This window comes from Medicago truncatula, chromosome 1 (assembly GCF_003473485.1).
Source record: "Medicago truncatula cultivar Jemalong A17 chromosome 1, MtrunA17r5.0-ANR, whole genome shotgun sequence".
Lineage (NCBI taxonomy): Eukaryota > Viridiplantae > Streptophyta > Magnoliopsida > Fabales > Fabaceae > Medicago > Medicago truncatula.
The window spans coordinates 9,962,662-9,976,205 of NC_053042.1; the positions used below are offsets into that span (position 1 = coordinate 9,962,662).

The following is a 13,544-nucleotide window of genomic DNA, read 5'->3' on the forward strand; positions in this document are numbered from 1 at the left end:
CTACGTTTATAATTTATTGATATGTATTTTATTTTCTTAAAAAAATTAAACTCTCTAAAAAAAATCTATTATCATTAATAATACATTCTCTTGAACAAAAAATAAAAAATACATTTTGGTAACTGTCAATTATTATATTTAATTATTTTATAAAGTATAAACACTTAAATAAAAACAAATGTAAAATAAAATTTTAATGAATAAAGTTTAATTTATAATATAAAAGATAAATTTAAGTTATGAAATTCAAAATACTAAAATATCAATTGATATAAATTATATCATAAATTAATCATACCCTTTTATGTCATTTTGCATTGATGTCGTGCCATATCATGGATGGTTTTTGCTTTCTTTTTGAATTGAATTGATTTCTTTTTCAATTGAGTAATGTCATATAGTCTATTCAATTTCACCCTCCTTTTCCTACTAGGCCTCACCCTCCTTTTCGACCCGTGCACTTTATCTCATGCTCTTCCTGCATGCTCTGAGTTCGGTCTCTCAGAGATATCACACCATAAACAATGCAAAAATCCATAGACATTGTGGCATTTCAACAACAACAATTCTAATTATACACAAACTATCATATTGTATCATTTCAATCTCTAAACTACCACATAGCTCTCAACTCATTATAATCAATTAACAATTCAATTTTTAACTAATTTCGTGATAAACATTGCGAGAGAGAAAAAAAAATCATTGAAACATTTTATGAAACACTAAAATTCCATAAAATCTAACAATTATTAACTCTAACCCAACATCTAAACAATCTAACTTTTAAACAAACAAACAAACAAAAAAAGCCAATCACTAACTAAATATTCAGATTTATGATGAGAGCATTTGAGTATTTAACTCCTAACATTTATGTAGAAATGAGGAGAATCAATTTTCTTGGTCAATGTACTTTTAACGGTGATGAATGGAGTGAACGTACTTTCAGACCCAATATTGGGTTAAGGCACTTCCAGTTAGAATAGACATGTGCTCGCTAGATTGTTCTTTAGTCAATGTACTTTCCTTTTCCTTTTAAGTTGTAAATACTAATAAAATATATTTTTTAAGGGAGATAATTTGATATTAAGGGAGTTAAAAAAAAAGTTGGTGCTTTTGATATTCTCTCGTTTGCTGTTCTTTTGTTTGGAATTTTTTTTTATGGAATTAATCGGTTAAATTGATATGAGTCGTATTAGTGCATGTGTTTCTTAGGGTTCATCTAATTTCGTTGGAATCTAAACTTTTAAAACTAAAAAGGAAGTTAAGGTCATTTTAATTAATATCAAGGGAGGTGAATGTAATTTCACCTAAAAAGTTACTCCTATGCGCTTCCACCCTCCTCTCCATACCTCGCCAACAACACTCTATACCACAAACTCTCTTTTTCCACCGACAACCTCTAACACCACTTCTCTAATAAAACACTATTAAACTCCTTAATTATGTTTACTCCCAAACCAACAACCTTCTTTCACAAACATACAGAATTTCAATCAATCCATGTTATATTTTTGTGGTCATCACTCCCACACACACACATACACACACGCACGTGCGTGAATCAAGCGATAGATGACATGACAGATTTCAACCGAATCAAGCGACCACCAAAAAATAAATGTTTAAATTTCCATCCCGACAGTCTAGTTTTATTGCAGAGAATCAGCGGTTCTCAAAAAGTCAAAAATTCTCAATTACCCCCTTTGAGGGTCTTTCCATCTTGATTTCTAAATGTGCATTCTCATCTTCTTGCATATGGATTTTGGTATGGTGATTGTGTTATGCTAAGATAGTGAAATTCTTCAAACATAATTTATCCGTTTATTTACAATTTCAAAGGTTTGGTCTATCAATTTTAATTCAACTTTTAAGACATACACAAAAAATTTACAATTAAATCCATAAAATGAATAAAATTAAAAAGACCAAAGTACTAATATGTTCTAATCATGTCTAGATATTCAAACCCGCGATTGCTAGAAGAATGATGAGAAGATGGAAGTTCACTAGAATCCATGGAGAGTATGGTGTTCAAAGACAATGTGTAAGAAAAGAGTTGTTTTATTTGAACAACCATTGTAATGACAACATTTGAGACAACTTTAAATTTTCAAAGAAAATTAGACATCGACACAAAAACCAAAATAATAAAAAGAGAGAAAGTAAAAACATAATGTGAGTATTAAAGATAAAGTTGTCACAAAAGTTGTCAAAAAATGGTTCTACAAATATCATTTCTTATAAGGAAAAAAAAACACTTTGACTCACTGAGTATGTGATTGAGGTGGATGATTAGTGTTATAATAAAGCCTACTTTGATAGTAGTGTGAAAATAAGAGAAATGTTAGGGTCACCCCCTCTAACTCTTTGGACGCACTCTCATCTATTGGGACACCTCATCATTTATTTTGTTCTCTTTTCACCGGTAACTGATTCTCTAAGTACAAAGAGAAACTAGTTACCTCAAAGGAAAGAACTAGATGAGAGTGTGTTTAAATGGTGTGTTAAAGGGTGTGACCCTAACATTCATCAAAAGATAATATTTAAGGTTGAAAACCAAAACCTCCCATGAATGAACCAGACACTGGTACCCTTTGTTCAGTCCAAAACAATAACCCTACATTAGTTGGGACAATTATGTAGACTAAACAAAGGACTCAGTCATCAAGGTTCATTCACTTGATGAGACCCAATAAGATGCAAAATACAACAAAAATTTCTCTCCTCACAATGAGAATTTCTATTCCTATGAAAACTTTCCAAAATATCCCAACATGACTTAAGTACCAACATGACTTAAGTCACATTGAGTTCTGGTACAGAAACAGAACAACAACCATTCTGCCATACCTTTTCTAAAACATCGAGTACAATTTTGAGAACTCTCAAGTGCGATTCTCATCAACTTTGATCATGCAACATCAAATTCTACCCTAACATCAAGTAAGTGATTGTGATCATTTGACATTATCTTTTTTGTTTGTTTAAAAGTTAGATTTTTTGATGAAATTTCATAATTTTAGATTTTTATAGTAGAATTTGCACGTAAGAATTTATAATTTTTTATTATTAATGATGAATTAAGTTAGAAATTGAATTGTTCATGTTGGTTAGTTTGAATGCAATGAGACACAATGTGGTAGTTTGGATACAATGTGAATTGTTGTTGTTGATTAGTTAGACAATGAAAATCATTGATTTTTTTGCATTATGTTGTGCAGATATGTCTGGTAGATCGAACAAGATGAGAGTAGGGATGTCAGTGGGGATTTTTCAGAACGGATCCCCACGTGGATTCCCCATTCGGTGCCCCATTTTTAGGGAATTTTCCCGCCCCGTGGATTCCCCAACCCCTGTGAAAATACTGTAATGTCCTTGTGTTTTTAAAAAGCTTTAATATTTTTCAGTGGGTTTTTGGACTTTTCATATATGGTTTAATAAAATAAAAAATAAAAAAATGTAAAAGAATGGTTTTGGTTGTTATTACTGAACCCGTATCACAGTCTCATCTCAACTCATGGGTTTCAAACCCAACCGCGCCTCCGAATCTCCAATCTTTCGACCTTCACTGATCTAAGCTTCCTTTTACGCTTTGTTTCCTCTTCTTTGTTTTCCGCAAGCGAGATCCAGAACCAGTTTCGTTTTTTCTTCTATGTTTTACGCTTTATACTCCTAGGTTATGCTGATCCAGTTTTGTTTCTTCTTTTATGTTTCTTCATCTACATACTCTAATTTTTTTCTTCTATGCATACTTCATTAGCTTCTGAAGTGAAAAAGCTATTGCAGAATTATTATGTATCAAATGGTTCATAGAGTTGTAACAGAACCAATTCATGAGCAAGTTTTTGCAAATTAAGAAGACATTTGTGTATAAAACAGCTTTAATTTGGGACAAAAAAATAATGGGGATCCGCGAGGACGGGGATCGGGGAAAATATTCCCCCGTGGCAGGGATCGGGGACGGGGAACGAATACACCGGCGGGGCGGGAATCGGGGAAGTATCCCCTGCCCCCGATCCGCCCCATTGAAAAAGAAAGCAAAAACCACCAACAAGACATCAAATGAGAAGGATCGCTAAAAAATACCAATGTCAAGGTGCCTATATACAAATTCAACAAGGAGTAAAGTTACATTATTTTGACAACAGCCAAAATTATTTGTCGAATTGGCAAGGACCATCATACTGAAACTGTAATCGACAAGGACAACAATCTCTTTTATTCTTCTCCCTCGTCAATTTCAATTTCAATTTCAATTGTCCTATACAGATTCTTGCTACATAATTTTAGATGTGGACCAAAATAAAAGACATACTCCTTCTTGTTGTTTTTCAGCATGTGCACCCCCATCGGTTCTCAATCTGTTAGACCTCTCAGAATATATACACAACATAAAACAATATTTATACTTATTCTTTATCATTCCATTATACTCTTAAACAATTTTTTTTCTATAATAAAATTATTTGTTGGTGTTATTAAAATAGACAATCACTTTCAGTTTAATTTTTTTTATAATTTTATAATTTAAAAGCTTCAAACATTAGGACAAAATGGGCGGAAAAACATGCACAAGTGAATGTCCATCTTTTCACTAGTATTAAACAATTTCAAATTTTAATTCCCGCGACAGTTAACGGCCAAAATTCAGTTGTATTTGATGTGTTTCAGCCAAACACTACACGTGAGCTGCAAATTACATAAACATGTGTGCTTTTTAGATTCTTCTTTTGTCCATGTAATTTCATAATTTTTTTTATGCAATAGATAAACACCTCATTTATCAATTAAGACCAATAACAACTTTAAAGAATAGGACTTGAGAATGAATTTGGCTATGCAGATTCTTCATGATTGTTGAAAGAGAATATTTTAACATACATGTTTTTAATTTATTTGAAGAATAGCGACTTGAAGAATGAATTGGGAAAGCAGACAACGAGAACATTCTAACATACATACATACATACATACATATGTTTTTAATTTCTTATATATAAATCAACATCAGTATATCACATAGTTAAATAAATCAATTTCATTAAAAATGCATAAAAACATGTAAATTCAAGGGAAAAAATTATGGTGATGCACTCTTGTTAGGTATTTGTCTATTTATTGGAACTTAAACGGAGTTTGGTGTAAGTTTTCAAACTAAAAGAGATGTTTATGTCATTTTAATTAACATCAGATGACAATGTAATTTCTCCTAACATTAAATGAAAGGGAGGTATGAACGCGTTTTATACTTGTATAAAAAAATGAATTGCAAAGAAAAATGTACTCAACACAGACACTAGACACAAGCACGAACACCACTAATAATTTGACAAAATAACACAATATAATATAATTATATGTGTCGGTGTCAGAGACACCAGAACATCCTTAATCTGAGGAGTATCGCTGATTCATAACTTAAAAAAACAAAATAAAACAACGGAATATAGAACAAGTGGAGAACCATCAGAAACCAAAATTTCATCCCCAGAAGCTGTAAAGCTGTACGGTCCGCATCATGGTTGGGGTTATAAACCCCGCATCATTTGGTTCTCTAATTTCAATAACACATAAAAATTAACAAATAAAAAATCATCAAAAATTCATAAGATCTACGATAATTACAGGAAAATAAGGCTCAGAAAAATAATGGGTATGAGAAAATTATCAGCACAGGAAATCAGAGTGGTGCATGACTATCTCTAAAATTCATCATAGCCAATATAATTAAAAGCGCATAACATGTTATAATTGAGAAAAAAGTAAAAAAGATTATAAAGAATGAAAATATAGAGAAAAAACTGTGAGATAGAGAGATTTGTGATGAAGAAAATGAAGGAAGAAGGGTGTGGCGTTGATTATATAGTGGAAAGGGTAGAAGCCCTAATTCGTTGGTTAGGTGGAGCTTCATGAAATTGGGCCGGTTCATCTATGGTCCAATAAAACGGCCCAGTTCTCATTAATCAAATTAAGTGAGATTTTACTTTCTTTTTTTTTACTAGATTAGACCCTGCACCGTGCTTTGCGGGTGAGTTATATGCAAAATGTAATATTGTTAGAAATTATGGTGAATAAAATTATTGTTATGAGTTCAATTAAAAAAAGAAAATGTATAATAATTATTCATATAAAAATTCATTATTAAATATAATAACAATCACATTAATTTAAAATCCTTCAACAACGTATATGAAAGAAATTTTATATAAGTTTTTGTTTGATCTATACATATTAGTTGAAAAAATCATAACACAAGAAACTTTGAAGTTTTAAACAAGACAAATTAATTATGAATTATTTAAGAAATTCATAATTATGGCGATTAAAAATTCATAATTAATTCGGCCTTAGTTGAAAAAATCTATTTTATTTTTGTATAAAGTCATATTTTGACGTCCTAAGCTTGTATGAAAAATGTTGAATTTTTTGACTTACATGTCACTTTTTTGGACTAGGCATACATTATAGGGTCAAAAATAAGAAGAATATAAAATTACATGGTTAGAATGTGTTTTTTATTTTATAGGATTATTTTTCAAACATCGCGTGTATTACAGAGTTAATTTGAACAATTAGCTTATATTCCCTCCATTCCCAATTATAAGTCACTCTTGGAAAAAAAATTGTCTCAAATTAGAAGTCGTTTTATAATATCAATAAGACATTAATGTTATTTTTCTATTATACTCTTAACTATTTATTGCTCTCTCTTTTCAATTTAATTTATTTTTCTCATGTGATTTATTAAGAACAATTTTGTAAAACAACTCGTTATATCACCTTTCCATACAAAATTAATTACATTTCTTGATACGTATGAAATGTCTAAAATATCATATAATTTATGGCTGAGAGAGTATAATAAAAACAAAACATTTTTTTTTCAATTTTTTTTAAGAATAAAACACGGAGGGAGTATCTTGGAAGCAACACTTTAAATAAGGGGCCTTCCCCATGTATGATAAACACATTTCTTCCGTAACAACTTCTTCTAAATATACAAAAACAAAGAGAATCAGGAAGTTAAAATATCTAAATGGTTTGAGCTAAACGATAAAGAGTTGTTGATGGAAAGTTTTGGTTGAAACCTAGACGAATGAGTGATTATTATTAATCTATTAGTAATTAACATTTACCATTAATTTTTTGTTTTAAATTTTCATATGTTAAACTTCCTTCGATCACTGTTATAAGTAAAAATTAACTTTTTAGGTTAATTTATTAAATGATGTATGTGGTCTATATATAAACTACATATATCATTTATTGAATGACTTTAAAAATCAAATTTTTGCTTATAGTAGTGACCGAAGATAGTAGTGCTTATATTTGAACCAAACAGACCATAAAGCTCACAATAACTATGTTTACCTTTTTTTCTTTCTAAAAAATCAATTGACATACGTTAATTATTAGGAAGCTTCTACGGTGCAGTCAAGAATTTGACTTTTTTGAAAAAGTTAATTTTGATTTTAATATTTGATTCATTTTTAAATTGTTGATTACTGATTAATGATCAATAGTAATTCATCTAGTAGTGCTTGCAGCATCTTGGACTTACTGGTACTATTTTATCGTTGTCATCTTTAACATGCAAACAAATTTGATGATATTATGTGATAGTCTTAAGTGTTACATTTTGTGGGGTGTTACACTTGAAACAATGTAAGATAAAATTAGATTAAGTGTAGTCTTGTTAATTTGATGAATTGATGATAGTATGTGGATTGAACTTTTGATGTCACTGTACAAACAGCGGGGTGTTACTCACTACAGTTTTGATGTTATAGTGTTAACTTCATCAAAAAAGTCATTTTCATGATTTATGCTTAATAAAGACTTTCACATGTTAGATTAAGAATTTCACGTTTTTTATTTGGTTACAAGAATTTCACGTTTAATATGCTTGAAAGAGTTTCACATGTTAGATTAAGAGTTTCACGTTTAATATGCTTGAGATTAGATTTCAGCAATTGCGCGCTTGTTTTCTCCTTAAATTTCAATAGCTATTACCATATTTTACCATTTTTTTTTTAGAAATGCATTGAAAAAGCTTCCTCATCAAAGTTTTCATATGTAGGATGGTTTTTTTAAGATCACGTTAACATGCACAGATTTCTGAGCTAAAAGTGGAATTAGGAAATAAATATTGCAATAAAAAAAATGAATTTTAAAACTTTCAATATGAATAAATGTACAATTTCTATGATTAATAGGATTTTCTTCAGCTCATTTGGCTCTTGTGCGTTAGAGTTTTATAGAACGAACGTAATAATAGGATTTTCAATAATGTTGTAACTTCTATTCCCAAGTTGTTAGATAAAGTTAAATATATGTCTTTAGCCTGGTTGAAAGTCAAAAATGTTGTTTTTAGGTTTGGTTCAGATAAGTGGTGCTCAAGTCCCTTACAATACTTGGGCATCGCGTAATGGTTTGTTTTGGTTGTTTGTATGACTCTGTGTTTGTAGAGTAGTTCTTTTAGCACACCTTGTACTAGAAGAGTTGCTTTTGGTGGTTAACATAATTCCATTTTTGATTGTTCAATTTTTTTTTTTTTTTTATATATATATATATTTAGCTTCTTAAAGTATGCTCTTAGACTATCCATAATGGAGCTCTCATATTTGAGTGTCTAAGTGGGTCTTGCATGTATACATCATCGAGTTTACAAATTTTTAATGTCAATACATAATAAACACTCAATTCCTCCAACCAAACACCTAAACAAAAGTCACTAATAGATTCCACTAATAACTCTATATAATTACATTTCAACAACACTCATTTATTTTATTACAATATATTAAATTAAATTCACATAAAAAATTAAGGGAGAGAAAATTCTTCTATAGACACCCTTTTATATAAGCACCACAAATATCACTCCACAATGGGATGCCTATTTAATTTGATGCTAAATAGGTGAAACACATACTGTTGTAGATGGTCTAAGAGCATAAGTTGGTATTTGCCATATATATATATATATATATATATATATATGGACAAACCTCCACATGTATCTATCCATTTTATGAAGATAACTACGCAAGTCTAAAAAATGTATATGATTCGGTTGAACCTAGGAAGATGGTTTCTTGGGTTGAAATTCTTTGTGTATAGGGATTGAACTCTTTGCCATCTACCGTGGTCGTGAGTTCTTCTCGATCAGAGAGGATGTGTACCTGCACGTGCTCCGACGCCAAGTCAGTAGGGGATTCAGGAGAGAGTGCGGCTGAAAATAGGGTAAGAATTATGTTGCCTAGCACAATGTTAAGCATGGGTATATAGAGGATAATTATTGTTTTCGGGCTGTGAATTGCCTTTATGTGGACAATTGTCCATGAGGGACAAGTGTGACCATTTGAGGGTCATATGCCATTAGATCCGGACTGAACGGTTAGGATCTAATGGTTCAGACTATTATCCAGTGAAATTTAGGGTGTGTCCATTGTATGTTCTTGGGTCACGGATCAGACCCGAGTCTAGCCAGAATGAGCTTTAGCTTTGTCAGGAACAGTATGAAAAAACATCTAAATTGGTTAGCCACAACTTTGATGTATTTGGCCTTTGAGGAAAAACATTATACCTAGGGGAGAGATTACTAATTTGTTGAGCTCGGTGGAGCAAATTAAGTTTATTTCTTGATTTTAGTTTATCGGTATAGCGGGTCGTAATTTAATTGTTTTATTTTTTAGTTGGTATAAGATTTTTTAATATGTCTACAACGCATCTAAGGATTGCTTCTATTTGAATTGTAAGGGTTTGAGTTCCCCTCGTACTTCTTATAATTTAATTATTTGTTTATACTATATATAAAAAAAAAAGCAGGAGACAACTCAAGAATTTCATTATTTCCCAAAGTTTCTAAAGTCACTATATTTTCTCCTATATTTCTTGTTGTATTCATGTCATGAAATGAGATTTAAAGGTTAGAAATTATCTCTCCAAGAAATTTAGAAATCAATCTACCATTGAATAGTTTCGCTCTTTTTTAAGGCGTGAATCGCTTAATGGACAATCATGATCCATGGATATGTACGTACGACATAAACACTCTATAAAGGCTAAAAATTTCAAAGTATTACTAGTGTTTGATGAATTTGTTTCCTTTTGCAACAAACGTCATTGTTACCGGTTGTTTTAAAAATATATATTTATTGTTTATGTCGGATTTCCTTGATTACTTACTTGTTTATATATGAACCCTAAACCTTTGACTCCCTTTTATTTTATGTGAAATGAGTGTTAGTATCACTTAAAACCTTTTTACAACATCATGTCAGTTGCCTACCTTTTTACAAGATTGGCACATCTTGCAACTCATTCTCCCATGAGCCATCAATTGAAGCTACTAAAGTTTTTGGATTTTAACCTTTTTGGTTAAGGATTGGAGTGTTAGGAAACATGATATCCAACAAGGAATGAGAGAAAACTCAAATAATCTTTGTATTGATGATAAAGTGAATATTACAAATGAGTGAAATTGACCCACTAATGGGGTGGCTACAACTATATATACTACTATAGGACTATTTACTACTTGAAGCTAAACTATATCTCTAATAGTCCCCCTCAAGTTGGAAGGTGTTCAAAACACTTCCAACTTGAAATGAGAAAATACAAGGAAATACATCGAGCAAATGAATATACAATGAAAGATGTCGGGAATACATCGGCCAAGAGAATAGCAACAACCAAATGCCTATCCAACAAGAGGAAACCACAACTCAAGGTGTAATCACTTGGAGAGAAGCAACAAACCAACGCTTAACCACCATCCGGTAGAAGCCAATCAACAACAAAGCCTTAAAAGGCACAACGCTTAACCATCAAGAGTTCTCAATAACTCAAGACAGAAGCACAAGAAGAAGAAGAAAATGACGCTTAATCATCCTTGGACAGAAGCACGACGCTTAACCATTCATGACAGAAGCTTAGCAACATAGCTTAACCATCATGAACAGAAGCACAAGACAAGAAGAGTAAGGATATCCAAAATCAATGATGATATCCAAAAGAAAAAGTGCAAGGAAGGGCCAAAGTTTACAATGGAAGGAGGTCATATGTTGAACAAACTGCACACCAAAGGTACCATGAAGCAACAAGACCAAGGTTCCAAAGTTAAAAAAGAGATGCCCTCCAATGCCGAGCTGAGACAAGAAACCAAATGCAACCTGTATACTACAGGGCATGTAACAGCAACAAAAAAAAAAACAAGGAGCCAATGGAGATGCATAGCCATGTGATATGTCTTCAAACCATAGAGAAACAAATCCATGTTGATGCATTCAAACCAAAGGCCAAAAAAAAAAACCAGTGCTTCCAATAATGAAGCATAACATATATCCAAAGAAAATAGCCTTCAATTGTCACCATAATAGACAAACCAGAAGCAAACAATAGGCTAAATTTCAAACTGCAGAGATCAAACCACTCCAAACCAGAAACAAGTAACAAATGCTGACAACGATCCAGGACAAAAAATACTTGGCAAAAAGAAACTCAAGCTGCCAACAGTGTATCACCATCAACTGTATAAGCCTCAAGGGAGGACACCAAAATATTGTATTATAGGAAAAATGTCAATTCAACAAGCAGTCCTCTAAGCAAGAACATGTATTTCTCTTCAGCCCCAAATACACCAAACAAACTAAGCGTACCAACCATATTGAGTAGCCCAAGCAATCCAAGAACAGCATGCTAGAGCTCAACAAAGAAGCCAATGCAAAGTTGAACCAGAAAACAGAGGAATGTTCACAGACTTCCCTCATGATAACAACTTCTTCAGGAACTTCACAAATCTCATCACCAATCCATTTTAAGTGAAGACTTTTAGCAAACACCTTGTGTGCACAATAGTAAAAGGCTTCAAGAATCAAAGCGCAAAGTAAAATCTCAAGGCACTTGAAACACATCAAAAACTGAATTTGTGATCTCAGTCGAAGCATCAAACAGTGAAACAGAAGTCGGATGAAGATGAAATCAAACTAGAATCGAACAACATTTAGGAAAAGAAATATCAAAATGCTGAAACCCTAGAATTTGGGATTAAGAAGATGATAAAAAGAAACACGATGACAACAGAATTGTAGAGTTTGAATTGATTCAACAGACAAATACGATTGAATTGGAATTGCAAAACCCTAAAATTTGGGGGAAATAGGGTGACCAGAAAAATGAGACAAAAATGGAATCATAATTCGCAAGAATTCGATCCAGAAAATCGAATGGAGCATTAAACTGAACTAGAAAATCGATAAAGACTTTTGAATCACGCCGGAAATTGAACCAAAAAATAACAGAACAAAGAAGAACGAACAAAGAAAATCGATCGAGAGAGAAAAGGAAATCGCGATTGTAACTGAATCGCAAACCCTAAGATTTGGGAAAAAGACACAAACGGAATCACGAAGCAATCGATCAAACAAAAAGATGTAAAAGAATCGAATGAAATTGAGATGCGGATCAAATGAGAAATCGATCGAACAAATCAATAACAGAAAAACGATTCGAGTACAAGACAAAGATGATGAGAAAGAAAACTGAATCTCATTGTTGAGATTGTAACGAATCAAGAACAAATAGAAAATGAAATGGATTGAGAAGGAAAAAGAATCGGTAACAATGATATTGTTAGAGAAAACGAAGGAGTGTGAAATGAGAAAAGGAAAATTGGAACGAGAAAGAAGAAAAAAAAAATGAAAGTGAGAAAATTTTATTTTCTCAAGAAAGTGCAGCGGAAAATTTCTTCAAGGTGGATACCAGATTAGCTCTGATACCATGTTAGGAAACATGATATCCAACAAGGAATGAGAGAAAACTCAAATAATCTTTGTATTGATGATAAAGTGAATATTACAAATGAGTGAAATTGACCCACTAATGGGGTGGCTACAACTATATATACTACTATAGGACTATTTACTACTTGAAGCTAAACTATATCTCTAATATGGAGAAGATAGGCCTTATGATGGAAAATCCTCTCATTCCTTTCATTTCCAATGCTAATGGTGAGCTGACTCTCAAAGAAGTTTACTGTTTCAAAAATCAATACTCTCAGACTCTAGATTGGGCCAAAGACATTTGGATTAATTAGGACATTCCCACATCTAAGTCTTTCTTAGTTTGGAGGATAATGCATGATAAACTAACAACAGATGAGAAGTTGAAGGAAAGAGGTTCCAAAACAAAAGAATTTCCTGGCGATCAAAAATTGCTATTTTCTCTTCAAATGCAACACTATGGAAATAACACTTTGCAGGTATCTAACAATTCTCTGCATGATTTTAAAGTGTTAAAAAAATTAATTTCATTGCAATCTTAGACCTCCTACATCTCCTATTATAAAGGAGGTTATTTGGTCGCCCCCCATCAATGGCTGGATAAAATGTAACATAGATGGAGCTTCTAAATTGTCCAGGGATCTCGGCCTGTGAGGCATCTTTAGGGATCACAATGTTAATTTTAGAGGTTGTTTTGATGAGAAGTTATCTTTGGGATGCCTTCCAAGCTGAAGTAGCAGGTGCATTAAG

The 13,544-nt window shown here is 32.0% G+C and overlaps 1 non-coding gene across 1 annotated transcript; it reads right to left on the minus strand.

Moving 5' to 3' along the window:
- Positions 1-5,640: 5,640 nt before the first annotated feature.
- Positions 5,641-5,727, minus strand: LOC112418795 (small nucleolar RNA Z221/R21b). The gene has a single exon (XR_003008875.1). It is a non-coding gene; the product is annotated as a small nucleolar RNA Z221/R21b (small nucleolar RNA).
- Positions 5,728-13,544: the final 7,817 nt, after the last annotated feature.